A 21,761-nucleotide genomic window follows, 5' to 3' on the forward strand; every position below is an offset into this window, starting at 1 on the left:
AGGTTAGTGTCCTCTCCCAAGTGCCCTCATGCCCTACTCAATGTCCAGATCCAAGCCTTTCTGTGTCCTTATCTCAGGGTTGGAAATGACCTTTCTCTCTCATCTTGTCAACCAAAACACTCCTTTCTTTTAGCGTGTCTTCAGATCCCACCTCAAGCCACAGAATCTTCTTATGACCTCTCTCTTTTCTAAAATCATATTTAGCCTCTTTTCCATGAGTGGGATAAAAATACTAAGCTGCTGTAACTTACCTAACTTAAAATGCTTGAATCAAGCAACTCGGTGAGACCCTGTCTGTGAATAAAATACAAAATGGGGCTCGGGATGTAGCTCAGTGTCTGAGTGTCCCTGAATTCAATCCCTGGTTCTAAAAAAATTCAAAACATTTTGTTGTTGTTGTTGTTATTTATCAACAAAGTGACCAACACAATAGTGATCAGGTTGTGCATGATCACTAAATAATTAGGGAGTGATTGAGAGACTCATCATCATCTTCTTACTCCTCTTCAAGGAAAAGCTGTATAATGGAGGAGGACTTCAGAAAGAACAAAAATGAAGATAATTTCTCATACTGAATTAGATCATAAGAGGGGAAGATATGTTATATTAGTGTTTACAAGGGGATATATGTACTTATCCATAAATATTTATCTCTAAGTTTTAGTGGATAAGTCCATATGCAAATAAAACATAAAAAGTACGTAGATATCAGTTTTTCGAGAGAAATGATATTCTGGGTATTAAAAGTAGAAATACAGGTAGAAGTAATTTCTTCTTGGGCTGAAGGTTTTCACTTGATGGGCAGCTGTGTGCATTGTAATCTGTATCTTGCCCACATTATCTAGCAAGTTCTTTGGTTGACACCTTCCACATAGCACCCTTCTAATTTGTTATCTGTCATTAAAAAATAGGTACCTATATTCAATCTAAATATTTCTATTATCCCCTTGAAAACAAAACTCTAACTTCCCTTGTTCTTGTACCCCTTCGGTTTCATAGAATAATCATGTCCTAATTTTTTCTTACATGTTTGCAGGCATTTCCCACTGCCCCTAAAAATAGCCACTATTTGAACTTAGATGATGCTGTATATTGTGGCAATAACCTACCACTTGGGTATTTTCCCTCTGTTGCCAAATCTAGCTTTTCTACCTTGTCCCCCACCACTGTGAAGGTCTGGGAACCAGAGGAGTAGAGGTTGGCTGGGTTGTTGGAAGACATAGCATGAATATGTTTTGTTTGCAGAGACCAGAGGCTTTAGTGGACCCCAAAGCCAAGTAACTGCAAATGTGAGACAAATTTTTAGGATGAAAAACAGAAAGCATGTTCTTTCTTTTTATTTACTTCCTAAATAGGCACTTAGATTGAAATGCTGACTGAGAACAGGGTGGAAAGGGCCTGAACATATCAAAGAATAATGTCATTTGCTTTAAAATATAAGTGAAGTTAAGATTTACAGACCAAGCTGTTAATGAATCCATCAAAAGTGGACTTCTTATTAAGGAGGGGAATGAACTTCGCTCAATATTTTCATCAGAAAAGTTGAATCTCCACTAATAGCCACTTTCTGAGACCCCCAAACAAATCATTATCACTCTAAGACTTTGCCAGATGGGTTCCATTCTAGATTAAAAATTGTGTATTTTAATCTAGAAAACCCTTAATCCAGGTTTAATTTCTACCATCCTGATTTCTAATTTAAAGCCCTGAAGTTTTCAGATAGCAAATGTTAGAGCTTATACAGTCTACATAGTATATCTGAAATAATAAAACGATTTGCAAATAAGCAATGTGGCTCTATTGGCTGAGCAAAGAATTACCATTTTTTAGAAGTTATTCTTTTTTATATGTGATTTTTTTTCTTCAAGACTTCTTTATTTCAGAGCCAATCATTGCTACTAATCTCATACTGTAAAATAAATTGCATCTTGTGTTTGAATGGAGAAAGCTGTTTCTCAGCTTAAATGGAAATCTCAAAATTCAGATCTTTTCCAACAAAAGAGTCTGGATTTGATTCAGATCCCCACCATCCGGACTTGAAAAAGAGTCAGCCGCAGATGTCCTCGAGAATGATTATGCCCAAACTCGAGACAATGGTGCAGCTTCTTATGTTGGTTGATGTTTTGTTCATCAAAGCCTCATAGAGATTTTCTGAAGACCCAGAGTTTTAAAAAATATTAATTTGCTTTATTTTCATCTTTATTGGCAATGCCTATTGATGAGTATGTAGAGCTTAATTCAACAAGCCTGTTGAGATTTACCCACAAACAATGAAGCATTTGGCTCCAAAGTTTGTCATAATCTACTCTGAACAACAACAACAAAAAATCTGTGTTGGTAAAACATGCTGGCTCCACCCCACTAATTTTAGGTTTTCAAAAAACAAAGTACTCAACCTTCAAATAAACTTGTGAATATGAATTCTGTAACCAAAACAACTAGAAGTACATATACAGGTATATAAAAAATAAATCCTTGCAGCTGGTCCTATTATGTTACAGCAGGTGGTATAAACCCTCATCATTCAGGACTGGTAGATAGGGGATAATATGGTTGCTAGGCCTTGGTCTGAATTCCATTCTATTGTCCTGTACCTCTATTTATATCAAGTCACTTATGAAACAATAGTATTCCATGCTAAATTAAATGGCATGGGGGAAAGGGGGAGAGGGGGAGAGTAGGGGTTCAGAATGGAAGAAGATCACTGAAGGATAGGTAATCAGAAAAGGTCTCTTAGAGAAAAAGGCCATGACTTAGACCTTGAAGAATTACAGACTCATGGGGAATGATAAAGCACTCCCTAGAGAAATTGATGGCTTTTTGTGTATCTTTTTTTTTTTCTTCAGAAATGTTAGCATCTGCATATATACTTCTAAAACCTATGTATTTATGACCTCTTCGTTTTTCTCTCTAAGCTCTCCAAACAGAATCAACTTGCATAAATGCATCAGTAAACCAGAGAGAATTCATCAGTGATCTTCCTTTACAAAGATAAAGCGGTGTGGGGGGGGGGGGGCATTTTTCACACCCCAGATCAACCACATGAAAATAATGCCAGACATATTATTCACCAAAATTCTTTCCTAGCTGTATAAATGCCGAGAGTTTTTTCACTGACCACTCTACCAGGCCCCCTTCCTACAAATTCTTCCCTTCTCACTTTATACTAGTAATATCAAATTCCCTCTCCTTTCCTCTCTTAAAATTGACTGAGAGAGCACATGGGCTCAACTTTTACCTTGAAGTGAACTTACCAAAGTAATCTCTCAACAAAACATGGAGGTAATTAAAATGTTCTCTGTATCATTCAATCCATAAGAAACTGAGACAGCCAGCAGTTCTGAATAAAGTCAGTGTTAGCATTCAGATTGATGCAAAAGTTGAGCCAACTTGATTTAAAAGTAATTATAGAAGGCTGGTCCTTGATAGCAGTGTAAAAGGGCATTTGTCCCCTGTGGTGTTTGGAGTTCTGGATGTAGCAATTATTGGGAGAATGGGATGCAGTAGGGCTAGTTCTCTGGGAATTATTCATGATTCAAAACCTCTCTTACATCTAAACTAGTTATGCCCATAGGAATTCCTGCAAGAGAATGTGACACTGTGGTGGAAGCTATCTTGTAAATCTCTGCTCTGAAATATCAGAGAACGGTAACACCCTCAGAGGAAGTGAAGTGGAATAAAACACAATATTAGCTAATTTCACCCTTGTGAATCTTCAAGTTATGACCCTTGCCTAACAAGACATATTTCTAAATAACAGAAAAGAGACACCTGTCCTCATATACATTTGACTCAAGGGAAAATTTGGGTGAAAAATAATATGTACATATTAGATTTGCTCTGAATTAAAAATCTAGAAAAAAAACTTACTTTTTTTTCCCCTAACTTGTTATTTCTTATCTTAATTTTTCTCTTGGAGTTGCTCTGATAGAGTAAATGAGAAAAAAAAAAAAACAGGTAATAAGATATCTGCAGGTTGAATGTTTTCTGAATTTGTTTTTAAAGTACCATACAAATTTATAGGCAGGAGGAAGTCCAGGTTCCTTAGTCTTTCTCATGCCTTCAAGGGAGAGGTGTGCATGAATAATACTAGTCAGATAATAAGCTGTCCTGGCTTCTTAAGGAGATAATTCCCCCAAGGCCCTCTTCTATAGTTGACTGCAAAAGTTCTTGTTATCAGACTACTCTTCCCAGTACTTGGAAGGATTACTTTCTAGTAATCTAAATGACACAAGTATGACTTGAAGTTTATCATTTCTCATTCTGTCCTGAGGGAATACAGAACAACTACCTGTCCTCAATATAATTACAGTGGTCTCTAATGCATGCAGTCTTAGATGCCAGGCCTTCCTGAGATTAAAAAAGCAAAAACAAACAAAACCCCATCTGTGGTGTTGCTTGTTGCATGCTGATGTGCCTTTTTGGATTCAAACAATAGCAAAACAACATTGCAGAGTGAAGGAGAGGGGAGATTTGGGATCGTTAAGGACATTTAAATAAACCAAACATTAAGTAAACAGTAAATTCTTGTGCACATCCATGTGCTGAACTCTACCTGGCTGCTCAAGTGCATGCCCAGTCTTCCATTTCTCTGCTGAATGGATGTTTTAAATAAAAATGCACCTAGCATAGCATATTAGAAAACACACTGGATTTTGGAGTTAGACCATCTAAGTTCTAAGTTGAGACTCCTTGATAAAATTTTTCAAAAATTAATCTTGCTAAACTACACTATCACACTATATATAATGTAGTTAATAAAATCTTTTTACAGACTCATCTTAAAGATTAAATCAAATAATATAAAATATAAGTATACCATGCAGTAGAAGCTAACCACTGGACATAGTAAAATAGTCCAGTGAATATCAGTTCTTTCCCTTTATTAAGTGTCAAGGAAATGTTTTGTATATACATAAAATAGGTTTTATTTTGGAATTATTTCTAACTACTTTCTTTTGTCCAATATTTTTATTGAATTGTTTACCTTCTCACAGTTTTGAGCAATATTCAATGATGTAGTTATCATAGTTTTGGGAAAATTTCATCATTTTTGCCATTCTAAACCTGAGACCTACAGATATCACCTTACTGCTGAAGGAGGTAGATAGATGATGGAGAGATCACGGGTTTTGGAGGCCTGAATTTGAACCACAATTGTAGCTACAAATATTGTGTAAAACTTTAAGTTATTCAACTTCTTGTAATCTCCTTTTTTTTAATTAAAAAGATAGATACTTTTCAATCAAAGGGGGGAGGGTGACTAAATGAAGTGACATATTCCCTTCCTCTATCCTAAACTGTATCTTCTCCCTTACCCCATTCTTCTTACCACAGATCACACACTACTAAGTTTTTAGTAATCTTCTAATCTCAACTCCAGTGTGTCCAGGTAGGGCACTTGAACTGGAACTGAGTGAGTAACATAAGAATTTGGGAACAGCAACTCCGGAAGCTGAGGTAGGAGGACCACAAGTTGGAGGCCAGCCTTGGCAGCTCAGCAAGGCCTTCTGCAATTTAGTGTGACCCTATCTCAAAATCAAAAATAGAAAGGACTGGAGATGTAGCTCTGTGATAATGCACCCCCATCCCTGTTCAATCCCAGTACCAATAAATAAATAAATAAAAATAAATAATAAAGATTAAAAAATTTAATTTGGCGACCGTTTTCAAAACAAAGGTTTCCTGCCCCAAACTCAGACATGCTCAGTTCAGATCTGTAGAGGGAAGAACCTATAATCTGTCTTTTAAAAACTTTCCTACCCTGTTGCTCTTTCACTCCTGGATGTGATCCCACACTGCATAGTAGTTGGGAAACTAAATAAAATACTTTTATTGTTGTAAAAATGTTATATTTTCCCGTCCCTTGTGTCTACATTAGCTGTAGAGCAGAATCCCAAGTGGAAGAAAACTGCAGGTATCACATCACTTACAGAAGCCTCTTAGTGTCCTCAGAAAGAATGACTGTCAAGTTGGGCCAAGTAAGATTTGAATAGTAGTCAGAAAAGCAAAAGGCCTTTGGCTATTCTGCCACTGCACCAAGTCTCATTTTCCTGGAACTATAATAAGTTTTCAGTGAGACATCTTGGAAATAACCAGTCTGTTCTTTCACATGAAGTGTGGTTTGAAATATGTAAGACAATACAGCTTGAAGTTAGGCAATTGCTATTCAGAATGTGCTTCTCGGTGTGCTCTACCGCAGTGCAAAGCTGGAAGAATACACTCTATTTCTGATGGTAGGTTTCCATTGCATTTTTTTTCCTTGTGCTGCTCTGTGAATTTTATCATTTGAATATGGAACAGGAAGATGCATTAATATAGAAGTTATGTTCTGTATTTTCAGTCAAATACATTTTAACTTCTGGTAGGAAAGAAAGTGTGTGGCATTGTACCCCCCGCCCCTCTTTTGAACACTAATATAGGGCTGTAATAAATGACAATATTAAAATGTGAATATAGTAACAATTTTCATAGCTGCACCAATAATGAGATCCCAGGCCTCTTAAGAGTAGGAGAAAGGGAAACATCTATTGCTGTTATCTGCTGTGCTGATGGCACAATTTCCTGAAAATGGAACTAATCTCAATCTTGTCTTTTGTCAATGAGGATTTTGCAGACGTTTCAGATTCAAAATGTAGTCGTCGTTTAAAGTAAGAAAATTGCACTCAATGGGAAAATTTCATTAAAGGCATAATTTTGGGAAAACTTAAAGTCTGAAGAAAAGAGAGATTGGAAAAAGTCTATAGAGTGCATGTCTCAAAATTAACAGTTTATGTTGGCAGGAAGTTCCTGTACTCTTCTCTTTAATTATGAGAATATTTTCTCATTATGTTGTTCTATTTAAAGCTTGCTATAATTGACTTACATATTAAAGAAAATAACAGTGACAAATACAGATTAGGATGCCTGTGTATGTTTATAACAAAGTATATAGAGAACCTTTTTGAGCAATTTATCCAGTAAGTGATATACTTAGTTTCTGGGAAAAATAGACATCTATCACAGGTGTAAATATGTATATCCTTCCCCACACCCCACTGTAAATCTAGAATTCTAGTCATGTGAATGTAGGCTTTCCCTTCTAGCTGTTTTTCTCTGGTCCATTTCCTTGCATAAAGCTAAGACATGACTAAAGAAAGATATGTCAATGTACATGGTTTCTGACATATAACTGCCAGTATCATCTCCCCTATAAATCATACGCTACTTTGCAGATTCCTAAGTAGAACACAGACTAAATGAAATGTGTGGCACTGATACAGAGAACTTTAAGTGACCTATTTAAAATGATAGAAAAAGCTGTTGGAGAACGTGGATCTGAAGGATTCTCTTTCTCTAAGCAGCTATAGCAAGCTTCATGGAGATTTCCATTTTAAAGTCCTCAGTGATATCCTATGGTGAAGTTGTTTTGATCAATCCAGGTTGAAGAAATGTGAGCATATAGAGTGTCTAAAAGTTCCTTTGTGCCAGTAGTCAATACACATAGACGGTCTCAAACAGCAAAGAATATGATCCCTATCAACCATTTATTCTAAGAAGAACCACTTGTCATGTGTCACAGCATCTTCCTGGGTATAGGTGGTCATCAATGATGAAAACTAATAGTGAATCATGTGGGTTTACTACGAGTAAACCAAGTCAGACTAATGAGTTTGCCTTTCTGGGAGGTGATTTAGGATTAACAGTTATTTCCTTTTTAGCACAGATTTCAAAAGGCCTTATGATATCCTTGTCCAATGGCCAGAGGAAAGGACAGTATTTCACATAAGTCAATGACTAATGTGTTTATTCCAATTGATGTAAGGTGATATTCAGACAAAACATTCAGACAAAATATGAAGCAAAGAGTAACACAGGTAGAATTCATATGTGATTGAGAAATTAAATTTGATTCCTTCAGGTTTTTCTCAACTCAATGATTTTTCTGAAAGGCAAATGTAACCATTTTCCCTTTAAACAAAGAAACAATTCAAAATATTTGAATTTGAAAGACCTTGAACGAGAAATAAGTCTTTTTGACAATCAAAGAAGTGACAGAAATATGACCCTTCATTGGTCTGAGCAATATATTTCAATCATCAAAATTATATTTTTATTGTCTATTTTAATGTAACAATCAAAGAAAATGAAGCAAGAATGTTTAGGACTCTTGACAGCTCAGTCATTTTCGTTCTTGCTTAATGTTGCTTTCCTCTTGCCTTCTTTGCTCATGAGGGGAAAGGGGAGATTCCCTCTGCGTGTCATATCCTAGAATTCTTTAGGAAATGTTGCAGCTGTCACATTGTGAAGCTACCATGTGAAGGACTAGTGCCTTTTGCCCAGTTGAATCCTGTGGGGCCAGTTGTCTCTTCTGGCCAGAATTCCATTCACTTTCCATTTCTATACCCCATGGGTACCAAGAACTTGGCCCATTTTCTCTCCTTCTGGACACAGCCATCTGCCTTTCCACCTGGGTTCCTTGCCTGCTGCACCATCACGGTCCAGCCTCTCCCTCAGTTTTGTATGACTGAAAAGACCTTTAAATCCTTTGAAGTATTTTCTGGTATTCCTGCCAATAAAACAAAGACATAGTTAGGAGTGTTTTCATGTCTCTTTGCTTTCGAATTACAGAAAATAATTCACCCAGTTTCCCATTAGGAAAAAAAGTGTGAATTATGAGAAGACAGGTGTATCTCAGAGAAATCAAGGATACTCACAAAGGCTCCAAGATGACAATAGAAATCAGAGGAGAATTCTGGGTAGCCATGTTCTTATGCTCTGCCCTCTTAGTCTCTCCTTTTTGTTTTCTGTGAATGTCTCTTACATATGCTTGATGTTTCATTGCTTAGAAATTATGTCACATTATTTTAAGCTGATAAGCCTCAGTCAATTGCAAATTATCTGAAAATCACACTGGTCATCTTGAGTGAGGTATATCCCCTGATGTATAAGAGTAGGTGGAGATGAGTTTCAAGGTATAAACTTGGCAACTTAGTGGATGGGATCAGGGAGCAATTTCCCAGAGAATGCTAATTGCTTTCTGGATGAATAACACTAAATTCGAGGACTAATAAAAATAATAAAACAACAGAATATAAAAATTTTAAAACAGTTAAATAAAATAGTTATTGTTTATCAACTTTATGTTTTGTTTCTCTTAAGAGTTCTTAAGATACGCTGATCATCTCATCTCACATTTTGTCTTGGCAACTGAGCCAATTACCAACTAGAAATGTACCCTGAAAACAGATTTACTCAGTGCCCCTCCTCCCACTTTTTTTTTTTTTTTTGGTACTAGAGATTGAATCCAGGGGTGCTTAGCCACTGATCCATATCCCTAGCCCTCTTTTTTTTATTTTTTAATGTATCAGTTATTTAATTAGGTTCTTGGTAAGAAATTTAGAACAACAATTTGTGAGTATAAATTCCATTTGTTAGAACAGAAACGGATCACATGTAGCCCTGGAGTGGAGCAATAGATTTGATTTTGGGTAAAATGTTTTAGTCCACAGCTTTCTGATCAACCTTGCGCTGCTCTGTGATCTTGAATTTCTCTTTCTCTCTGTGCTGAAGATTTCACCTTCCTGGTGTCGGGGCTTCCTTAACCTTCTTCTTGAAGTAAGCAGAATTGAGGTGTTTGGGGATTTTCACGTTGTTGATATCAATCTTTCTGGAGGTGGTGATAACAAATTTCTGATGTGGTCTAAGCAGAGGAACTTGATTGAGGGAAGGAGGTTCTGTCACAAGTAGCAAGCCACTGCTCAGCTGCTTCAGGAAAACCACTCTCTTGTGTCTGTGGCACCCAGTGAGGATGATCAGGATGTCCCAGGAGTGATGCTGGCTTTCAGCTTTCTCAAATGCTGACTGACGGGTTTCTTTGCGAGACTAAACAGCTTTCTTCACACAACTTCAGTCGGGTAGTATCTAGGCATTTTGCAAAGCTTAACAACCCTGGTACCACCATTCTTGTCACCACTGACTGGTTTTGTAACAGTAGGAAGAACCTCCTTCTTTTCTCAACCTTCGATTTAGCACCTGAGTACTTCCTCTTATATGTGGCCTTTCGGGAATACATAGCAGATCAGGAGTATCTGCCAATTCCTCTAACCAGGACGGGGTTTTGGCTGCAATGGGGCTTTCATTTCTTGGGTTTCTTATCTGTAGGGTCTTCCTTTTCAACCTTGTCAACAGCATCTGCCTTCTTGGCTCCAGATTTCTTTTTAGTATCTGGCTTCTCAGCCTTTCCCCCTGCCATCTTGCAAGATGAGAAAGAGAACTAAGTCCCAGCCCTCTTTTTATTTTTATTTTATTATCTTTTTTTACTTTGAGATGGGGTTTTGCTGAATTGTTAAGTCTCACTAAAAGTTGCTGAGGCTGGCCTTGAACTTACAATCTTCAGCCTCAGCCTCAGCCTCCTGTGTTGCTGGGATTACAGGAAAGTGCCACCATGCTCAGCAACACATCGCTTTTTACTGCATGTATTTTTATCTTGGAAAACCATAGTCTGATTGTCCTTGTGTTTCATAAAGTTAATGTACAAAAGTAGTTCCTTCTTATTCACTTTAAATTCAGGACCCTAGGATTTAGAAAGATTGTGAGAGTATTAAAAAAGATAACTATCCCTGCTCTAGTCTCTCATAAATAACAATAGCCACTTTTAGAGGAAAAGCTATAGAAATATTCCAAGCAATCACATTCCAAAGGTTTCATTTTCAAAGTAAGATACACTGACTAGGAAAGTTACTGTCTTTCAAGAAAACAAAATCTGTTTTCAATAGTGTTTTTGGTCTATTTCATTTTAGATGCCTTCTATAGATGCCCTCTTCCAGGATCTTTCACAACTGTGTGGGTAAAGAGAGTCTGGTTTATTCCTTATCAATGATTAATAAAAATAATGTGAACTAATTTGCTCATTGAATGATAAATGGCCTTTTAAGCACGAAGATGAAGTGTGTTTTCAAATGTTCCTTGGATTAAAGAGGCATCTTTAATTTAGGAGAGACAAGGGACCTGGAGAAGAATCCCGAGTCCTTTGTGACTGGAGGTGATGACCATGCACATCCTTCTCCTGGATTTTTTAGCTGTTTGCTGAGATCCAGAGAAGGGAAGTCATATGACTACCAAGGAAGGACTGCTTCTTAGATACTTAGTGCCTGTTAAAAGCGTTAGTCAGGAGGTCTAAATATGTATTTTCGAAAAAAATGAGAACTCGGATATATAGTATAAACGTGTGTGTGTGTGTGTTTTGAGAAAGGCAGAGTAGAAAACAGAGGAGGAAATGGAATATGTTAATCAAGAAATTTTCAGAAAGACCAGATCATTCAATTAAAGTATTTCCAGGATTTTACATTCTAGACCAAGAAAAATTAGCACTAAGGAAATATCTATAAGATGACATGCCAGAGAGAAAGGATACTGAACAAGTCGGGTCTCGAGGAAGACTGTTGTCAAGATCATTGCAATAGAGGTAAAGACAATGGCAATGTGCAGAAGAGATTATATTTAACTATGCCAAGACTTTAATGCAGGAGAGAGCCTGATAGCTGGGACGAGAAAGAGAAGGTCTGTATATGCAATGAGGCCATCTGGGTTTGCTCAGTGAAGCTCCAAAAGTTAGGTCCTAACCTCCCACTGAGACTGGGAGATGGGAGCAATATCTTTCTTAATGATTCTGTTTCAAACAGGATGGCTCCCAGGACCTTGAGAAGGCATTCTTGGGTTATAAAATTGACAAGAGTCTGGGAAAAATTTACATCTCAAAGGAAAAGAGAAAGAATTTACAGTGTCAAGTTTTCTAAAGTCAATGCTCTAAAAACAGGTCAGGGGCCTAGAGTCAGGCACAGATTTATCTGAAGTTTACTTAACCTTCTTGACCAAGTGTAAAATTAAATTCCCTGTTATGGGAAGTTCAGGATACACAGGCAAGAGTGTTTTGGAGAGGCTGGAAATGAGAGGTTTGAGCTGGTCTTTGAAGAACCTTATAAAGTAATTGGAAGGAAAAACACTTCTGTCCTGAGTAGCACAATGAGTTCAGACAGTTTGGACAGACTTAGCGCTGCATGTGGAAACCACCAGGAATTCATTTTTGTTCAGATGAGTCTGTTCCTCAGTTTTGGATCGACTTCAATACCCGCTTTGCCTCCCTTCCTTTACATCCAGGATGGCAGTTACTTCGTGTTGCTTAAAGCTGCCAGTTCTGCTGCCCACCCTGCTTGTCACCCTTCAGGAGTGTGCCCTGGGATAGACGACTGTTGTACTTCTGAGGCCTGCAGAGACAATCTGACTAGATTTGCTCTCTGAGGCATCATCCTCCTAGTCACTTTAATGTCTAAGAGACCTAATAGAAAAGAGAAACAAAATAAAATTTTCCAGTCTTGATCCACGGGTCCTTTCTGGGATGCGAATAGGAAATTCCACAATAGTTTTTCCTTGAGGTTTTTTTTATTTCAAAGCTTACCACCCCTTACTATTCTTCAAACTGTCTCCCACTTCTAAAATTAACAGGTACAAAGCAGGCCAACCACTTGCTCACCAAGGCAAGGCAAAGCAGTAGAGAGGAACCACCCACACTGCAGCCAGCCTGTCTAGGGACATGTGTGTGAGCTGACTGGAGACCAATGGAAGAATGGCTTTCCCAGGGAGAAAGGCTTAGGAAGACAAATGTCATCAGTACCTGCAATGTGGAGCCTTGTTTCTTGGAGTCAGACCTGATGTTCAGTTACAGTTTTTTTTTTTTTTTTTTTTTTTTTTTTTACCTAGTTCCCTGGTGACATAAATGGATGGCTCTCACTCCCTGGTTCCTGATGTATTAATTAAAGTGAGCTGATGGGGTTCAGGGGATGTTACTCCAACGTATTTTAAAATGAATTTGAGATCTGCAGAAGCAGATAGGTTACTCTCTGAACATCCATTGCCCTTCTCCCCAGAAGCAGATCAAAAGACCTTCATGTAAATGGTACTCTGTGCCTGGAGGATCAGATTCTCTTTGACAAAGGTCAGAAAGAAGAATCTGAATGAACAGTCTTTGCTAAGTTTCATTCAGTTTATTACCACTGCTTCAAACCTTTTTTTTATCCATCTTCTCCATGAGTATCCATTGCTACGTCAAAACTAGGTAATACACCTTTAAATCTGTTTCTTTGGGTCTGATTTCCTTAGGGAGGCTCCCTTGTCATGTGATATTTCTATTAAATAATTTTTTAAAGTGTATTTTGCAACAGAGACCACCTGTGTGTACCTAAAGAATTATAGGGGAAAAATATTTTTCTTCCCCTATAGTGAGAAACACATATTTGTGTCCTGAATTGTTGCTTTGTCTTGAATTGTTGCTAAAATAGAAAAAAAAAATTGTAGCTTTCAGTGGCATAATTGCTGCTGGAAGATACTGTTTTAACTTTTTTTTTTTCCTCTTGACCTATGATATTTCTTAAGAATGGTTTCTAGGGTATCAGATCTATCCCCAGCATATTTCTGAAAATTTATGTGGGTTTTTAAAGGTTACAAATATTTCTTAGAGATATTAAGATAAATTTAAAGACATACAATAGCATGAGCTGAACACAGGATTCACATTTTAAAAGCAAGAAGGAAACAAAAAATTCCTTGCTTTGCAGACCTGGGAGTCATTAAAAGGCTTGTGCCATAGATGGATTTGAGTGAGCAAATTGATTTGCGTGGAGAGCATTCCTTCTTTTGAGCTGCCTGCCTGACATTTTGAGAATACCGATTCAAGACATATCTGTGACAGTTTCAGTTGCAGAGAATTCAGTAAGACCACTGAATTCACTGATGCTGTTTAAAAAAAAAGAAAGAAAGAAAGAGAAAGAAAAAAAAGTGAAAAATAACTTGGTATTTGCATGTAGAGATCACTTGTGGATCTGAAAATATGTATGGAATTTCTGGCTAAATCAATGGAATTTTTATTTTAGTTGGCTCTGTGGATCTCCTGTACTCCGCCCCCCCCCCACCCCCATACACAGCTTGTCACCACTGTTTGATGCTGGAAAATACATTGTAAATGTGAAAAACTACACTGAGGCAATAATCTCTAAGCCAGTCAGCAGTATTGAAATGTGCTATTAGCAGTTGATTTTGAGCTAACAAATTCATGGGCTGAGTTCTTGCTGGATGATCTCACTTCTGTCAAAGTGAGCTTTCACATAAATTTTTCACTTTTTTTTTTCCCACTCAGAAAACAAAAAGCCTTTATTTTCCTTTTTGATGTTCTCAGAGTGGATATTTATGCCAGGCATGTCCAGGGGTGCGGAAGGTAACATATCAGAATCATGTGATGACATTTTTCAAAAATGTATTTTAGGCCTTATCACCTTGAACTGTGCTACTACACTCATTTGACAATTATTGAATATTTACTATATCCAAGGGACCTGTGTAGACAATAATAGTAGAGAGGTAAACAGGTGCCAAGGTCCCCATTCTCACTGAAGCTTAACTTTGTGAAAGGGAGACAATGAGTTAAACAACAATTAACTGAATAGGATGATTTCAGATAGTTAATGATACCCTGGAGAAGGCATGTTTCAATAGAGGATAACAGGGTTGGAGGAATTTTAGCTTGGGTGGTTAGGGAAGGCTCCTAAATCTATGCAAATCATTTATTTTCTTCTTCTGAACATAGTGACTCCAACATATGCTAGATAAGACTGATGTGAAGATTAAGAGTGTTAACAGTTTAATTGCCTGGATTATAATAAACACTCAATGAGAACAATGTCCAATAAATGGTAGCTAATATTATAATGTTCTGTGACTTGGTTAGGGATAATGTCTGAAATGGTCCTCAGAATCTATCTAGAATACAGAACTCATTTCACTTCTTCCAAAAGGTAACATTTTTTTTTAATTCAAGGATTAGTTGAAGATGACACCGTGCAATGAATATGTTTACTAAATAGTTCTTTTTACCAGTTTTCATTCCAGTGGCTTGCTCTGGCTTACAGAAGTCCTGTTTACTAATTCTCTGATCCAATGGGTGACCTCTGACTATTCTAAAAATCAGGAGACACATAGGGATCTAAAGCCAAAGGTTAAATTCCCCTCAAAAGGAATTATAATAATAAGATTTCTACACTTGCAATGGACAGTTTTTCCCACTGATCTATACACTCTTTTGAATAAGAAATAATGTTGCCACTTGCTCCCCAAACACCACCAATACAATCAGTTGACAAGGCTAAGGTGAGTGTGTTGCTTACTGTGGCAAGGGCCCACCTATCTAAGGCCATAGCAGGGACTCAAGAGTTGTCAAGGGAAGGTTAGAAGACACTGTCAATTGGAAGTTTGGTTTAAGGAAGGTCTGCATTTATTTTCCCCTGTTAAGTATTCAGGGAGGTCTTTTAATATGGGGGCTTGAATGAGCTTGGTTATGGATCACATGGTAACAGTTGACAGAAACTTCATTTTCAGATTTTGAGAGAAGGATCTAAGGAGAGTTACAGGTCCTAAACTCTCTCTGTTCATGCTTCCTATTGAAGATTGTGCAAGACTTGGGGAAGATTTCCTATAATCAGTAGTCAGTTATTTGCCCGTGAAGAACTCTCCTAAAATAGTTAAGTTATACTAATGAGGACAGTAAGGTAGTAATGTAAACAGTAAACTAGGTAGAGGATAGGTACTGTTAGGTCTCATTGAGAATTAACATTTCATGGACCCATTATCACTGATATGACGTTTAAAGACAAGTGGGATACTCCATAGGCTGGCAACCATGCATTTTAGTCCAGGCTGACAGAGGAGCAGTCTGAAGTTCTTATGAAGGAAGGAAGTTCCTTCATCCTTAGTGCCGCAGTCTGGCTGGGCACAAAATCACGAGCCACTCAAGCAGGAACAAACTTTATTTTTTGAAACTGCCGCCAATGCCCCGTATGCTCCCGGGAAGATTGCCAACCGACCCACGTGGTGTTCTCCCGGACCCCAACAGGAAGTCCCTCCTCCGGAATTCCCTCCTACCACACTTCCCCAACCAATGGGAACTCTCCAGGAGTCCCATAGCAGGCCTAAGTGGACAGCAGGAGTCCAATATCCATATAAATACAGATCTTAACATAATCATATCATCTCAATGGCTTGCTGGCGTCACCTTTCAACCAAAAATGCCATGCATCATATTACTTGGCTGTGGCTCTTAGCACTTAGTTCAAAACTGTAGCATACCTTTCCTTTATTATTATTTTACAATCTGTGAACCAGTGGTTTTCTTCTGTCATTTGAGAAAACCAAACTGTCATTTGAGAAAAACAAACATTTAATGTATTGAAAAATACTGTGCCTTAGGTTTCAACTTATTTAAGAGTATCAGCATTTTTTATGTACTTTAATAGGGGAAAAATTTTAGTTTAATTAAAGGGGTTAATGGCCTGTGGGAAAAGAGTCATGGTGATATCTCTTCTGGGACATAGGAGCTTGAATGTATAGGATTCCTGGCCCTGGATGTGGGCCTCAGCATGTGTGCTGTATCCCAGATGACTGGCACCCACCCCTGAGATCCCAGCACTTGATCACTGATCTTTTTATTTTCTCTTAGGGATAATGAGTACCATAGACATAGACTTTGCCTTTACCACTTCTGGCTTTGTGTATTTGATTTGAAATCTAAGAGACCAGAATCAGTGTACAATTGTTATAACAGAACTGAATAGTCACAGCTACCAACAGACTTGGTTTTCTAGCAAAAGTAGGAAAATACTGTTTGTGGCCATAACATTTTAAATGAAGAAATTAGTCTTTCATTATAATAGCATGTGATACTTGAAGACTAGAATTTCTAAAGAGATATCAGCCACTTTGGGTTTAATTTTCATAAATTATTTTTCTAATTAGTAGTTGACAATTACACATGGACAAGTTGATCAAACTCTACAACTGGCATCAAGTTAGTTTCTAAGAGTAGAGCACATACATATGAGACATAAATGCAGGTATTCCTGGATTGCCAACATCCTGTATTTCATGTTGCATTCATTCTTTGTTGTGTAGTTTTGACTGGGATCCCATAAATTTTTGGTAGTAGTCTAATTGGTAGACTGTGGTTTATTTCTGGAGTCATATCCAAAGACTCTTCAACATACGTCTGATTTATTTAGAGTTGTCCTATATGCTTTAAAAATGAGTTAAGAAATTGTCCAACATTCTTCCTAACGTTTATTGTTATAATATATTTTTTTCCTTCACTGTTTCCAAATGTATAAATATTAACATGTATTTGTAGTCTAAATCAGATTCTGAATAGTAATAGAAAAGCCATTTGGAAGGGATAATTATAGCAGGGCCTAAGTGTTGGGTAATGACTTAATGGAAGGCTAATTGGTGAGCAATTTTGTTGGTGACAAGTAACATATCAACTCACAGATAAGGTTCTGAGAAAGATACAGGGCAACAGACCCAAATGACCTCTGTAAGTGGCGGGCTGTGTCCAATTGTGGGCTACTTCAGCCAAGCTAGTTATTTGTTATTATGTAGTAAAAAATGAAACTATTATTGCATGTAATTTTGTTTATTGGTTAATGTAACAAATTGTGGTTAATAAGGTTTAACTGTGTCAACACATTCAGAGACCTTGTTTCTTCCAGAAATGACAAAGGATTATTCATGTAAATGGACTTTATTTCACTAAGTGTCAAATAAGTGCATTTTGGAATTAATGTGCAATAGCAGACAGTGTGTGTACTTGGAGATACAAAAGCACTTTATGGAATAAACTGAAAATTTCTCCAGCAACCCCTTGGTTACTAGAATTACAAGATATTTTTTCTCCAAAGACGAAACAAAAATGTTACATGTGCTTATTTTATAACCACCAGCTAAATGATAAACAGGGTTTAGTTTTTAAAATCATTGGAATTTGACTTGCCAGGAAACAATCATTCTAAATAACAGATATTAAATTGAAGTAAATGCCCTCCAATTAGTGCTGATCATTTGTATAACAGAAATAGAAAGTATTTAGCAATGACAACATGTGCACATATACACATACATGTGTAACATTGTCACTTTTTGATAGTGGCCTCTTGCTTGGCTTGATTCTGGTGGCAGATAGCAAAAGCTTAAACAAAACTAATTAATTGGAGGCATAGTCATAAATGTGGCAATTAATTTGATTTCTACAAGTGCCTTGCTAATAAATGGAGATAGGAAAATCTAGTTATGGCTGGAAATTTCATATTCCTTCAACAATATAGCTGTGTCATATTCATGACACATACTGATGTATGGAGATAAATTGCCTGTCACTTAGTGTGGAAGATACTGCTTAAGTTGTACATTAGATGCATATTAAGTTGTGCAGAAGCCCACATTTAGTCTGTCTGTTTTCTCTAGGTAATGTAGCTCATTCATAATGTCATTTTCTTGGATGTGCTGAAGTGGCTAAATGAGCATAGAAGTTATTTATACATTAGCATGGTATGTAGGACATCACTGTTTTCCACTTTGCAGAGGGGCAGAGGCGAAGTTGACAGAGCTGAATTTATTTATTTATTTATTTATTTTTTTAATATTTATTTATTTATTTATTTATTTTTTTTTTCCTTTTGAAAGTTCATTTATTTTCTTCTGATTTTATTTTTTTTTATTTTTTTTTTTTTTAATTTTTTTTTTTATTTATACAGACTCTAAGAAGCTACTTCAGTTCTAATTAGCATTTCTTCCTGAATCTGGAAGGAGGGGAGAGTAAAAGTTACACATCTGAGGCGAAGTCATCTTCTCTGACAACTTGCTGATAAAATTGGGTGGGCTAGCCTGACAACCATGGTATACTTCCAAGTTTCCTTAAAAAATCCAAAAGTCATTTTAAGATACTCTCTCAGATCATTCACATGCAATTGTTATCTATATAGTTAATTGTTTCTATGAACTCCTACTTCTTTATGTATTTTAAAATGTATTTTAAGATAGTTTTTAGATGTTTTTAAAGATTTCTAATTGACATGTAACATTTACATATATATATATATATATATATATATATATATATATATATATATATATATGGTATGTGCAGCTTATTTAAAATAGGAAGCCTTTTAATTGGCCAAGTAGCTCCTCTTTTCGTGGGCAGCTATGCAATCACACACAGGTTAACTTGAGTTGCACAAAGCACAGTACAGAGTGAGACCCCCATCTGATAAGGGCATCCTAAGTATGTAATTGAAATTGGTCTTTCAGGCAAGCCGTGATTTGTTCTTCCTTGAGGCCCTCAGCGTGAGCTACTTTTCATTGTCATAATCTCTCTGCACCATCTGGACCTCTATAAAGATGTTGGTCTCAGCGGTGAAATGAAAGACAAAGGGGGACACTAAATAAAACTTACATAGTGAGAGAAAATTGTTATTGTTGATGCTAATCATATCTTTTGAGCTTTTCACCTTAAGGATATTAAAAGATTCAACCCAGAATCAATCTTGGTTTCAAAGTTTTGGGATTGATGGCAAAATTGCTGCTCTAGGCACTTAAGCAGTTTGACAAAGAACAAATGATGAAATATGAGATGGAGATGCACTTGTTTTTTTTAACCCATTCGTATAACAAGCATTAGTCTTTATGTAGAGATGGTAATCTAAGTAATGAAGCTATATAATTTATTATTTAGTCTGAGACACAAATAAGGATAAAGGAGGAGCTATTTATAGTTATCCTAAGATAAGTGATGTATAAACTAGGACCATCCTGGAAAGTTCCAAAAGCAGTGTCATCTTATGACTTAGCTATGAAAAAAATGAAACTAGTATTTAAAGCTGATAGCACTCCCAAACATGCATTCTTTTAAGTCTTTACTTAAATATCAAATATCAAGCTGGAATTTGATAGCCTTCCTTACCACCTTATATAAAATAGCAATAATAATCTTCTGTGTGCCCTAAACCTTACTCCCTATTTTATTTTTCTTCTTAATGTTTGTCATCTTCTAATATATACAGTTTATTTACCTTCTTTATCAATAGTGGAGAGGATTTTTGCATGTTTTCTACATTACAGTATTGTTAACATATATAGATCATCCAGCACACAGTAACTGCTAAATGAATACTTGCTAAATGGATGGATTATTGATCCATTGTGGAGTATCATTTTTGCCTTAGGCATGGTGCTAGATATGAAAGGTACAAAAACATACAATAATCTTTCTCTACCCTGATGTGGCTCACAAGTTAAAGAATTATTACAAGTGATATAGAAAAAGAGATGTTGTATGGTGCCTCTATGTATTAGTAAGACTGGTACCTTAGTAATTTACAATTCAGACATTACAATAAATAATATTACATAACTAAAGAACTAATACTCTTTCATTGTAGTTTCATTTTCCTCTCAAGTTTTTATATAAATTTTAATCTTTTACATGTTGAAATACCTTGCATGTAATGAGAGGAATAATTTGACAAAAATCAATTATTAAGTCAATAAGTCACAAATTTATCTTGAAGATTTTAAAAAAAAAGAACTTTAGAAACTGGAACATGGCTTCCTAGAAAGAATCAAAACAGCAGAGTACAAATATTTATTTTCAATATAAACAAAGTCTGTATAAATAAAATAGCTTAAAGGAATTAACTTCTGATGAACCTTTCAAAATTGTGAATTTTCCATCTGTCATTCTCTAAGGGAAAAAAAGAGAACCTAAATTTGAATTCAGAAAACCCAGACTTGTTCCTGCATCCCTGGTTAAGGGAGCTGTGTCATTTTGGGCAGCAGGACACTTTATTTATTTATTTTTAGCTCAGCTCTTTGGTTTATGGGACAATAAATTCTCTAAGGTCCTCGTGTTTAGTTTCCTAGGGCTGCAATATCAAAGGACCCCAAACTAGGTGGTTTAAAACAGTGAACATTTATTGTTTCACAGTTCTGGAGGCTGGACTGAAATTTCAAGTCTGAAATCAAAAAGTGTTATCAGGGCCATCCTCTCTCTGATGGTTCCAGGAGGGAATCCTTCTTGCCCCTTCTCTCCTCTGGCATTCCTTGGTGCTCTTAGCCATGATTGAAGTTATGCATCCATGAGCCTATCTTTCCTGTGTGTCTTCACATTATCTTCCCTCTGTGCACATCTGCCTCATGGTCAATTTTCTCCTTTTCCTAAGACTATCAGTCTTATTAAATTAAGACCTAACTAAGGATTAGGGGTATGGCATATTTTTTGAGAAGAGACACAGTTCAACCCATAACAATTCATGTGGGTTCTACATGGCTATAATTCTGAATAATATCAAAGGAACAGTTAATTTTAAATTTTATAAAACATACTGATTTGCAATTTCTTCAAGATATTCCTTAGAAATGTCTCTGTTTCCTCAATATTTTATCATTATTTAAATACAAAGACCTTATGGTTACATCTTGGGAAAGAGAATGATTTTCACATTATATATATTTTTGCACTTCAGAGTGATGACTAAGCTAACATCATTGTAAAGAAACATGATTTGAAAGACTAGAGATGAATTTCACGTTTATATTGATCTAAGCAGCTTGTAGAAGACAATGAAATGTTTATATCATCTGAGCAACTGTTAGTTTAGCTAGTTTTTCAATGCTACTACTTAAGAAAAATGTAGACTGAGGTAATTTTTAGTTGTGTTTTATTCAGGGAATGATCTCATGAAGCCCACAATGTAGAACATTGAAAGGTTAGTCATGTAATAAAAAACTGAATTAATGCCCAAAGTGTAGAAACCAGTTCACTTTGAATTATCATGAATTCATATTTAGAAATTCCTAAGTATATTTTTGAAATGAATTTCTATGCAAATTTTCTATATTTCCTATAA

General features: G+C 36.3%; 1 protein-coding gene and 1 pseudogene across 29 annotated transcripts in view; one reads left to right on the plus strand and one right to left on the minus strand.

Moving 5' to 3' along the window:
• Nrxn1 (neurexin 1) overlaps positions 1–21,761 on the plus strand; it is a 1,098,127-nt gene that overhangs the window by 175,486 nt on the left and 900,880 nt on the right. The gene's annotated exons all lie outside the window — the stretch shown is intronic.
• On the minus strand, positions 9,379–10,234 carry LOC124079166 (large ribosomal subunit protein eL6-like; annotated as a pseudogene).

The sequence above is a fragment of the Marmota monax genome, unplaced genomic scaffold, assembly GCF_021218885.2.
Source record: "Marmota monax isolate L192 unplaced genomic scaffold, Marmota_monax_Labrador192_F-V1.1 WCK01_AAM20220418_F8-fsc00015, whole genome shotgun sequence".
NCBI classification, from domain to species: domain Eukaryota; kingdom Metazoa; phylum Chordata; class Mammalia; order Rodentia; family Sciuridae; genus Marmota; species Marmota monax.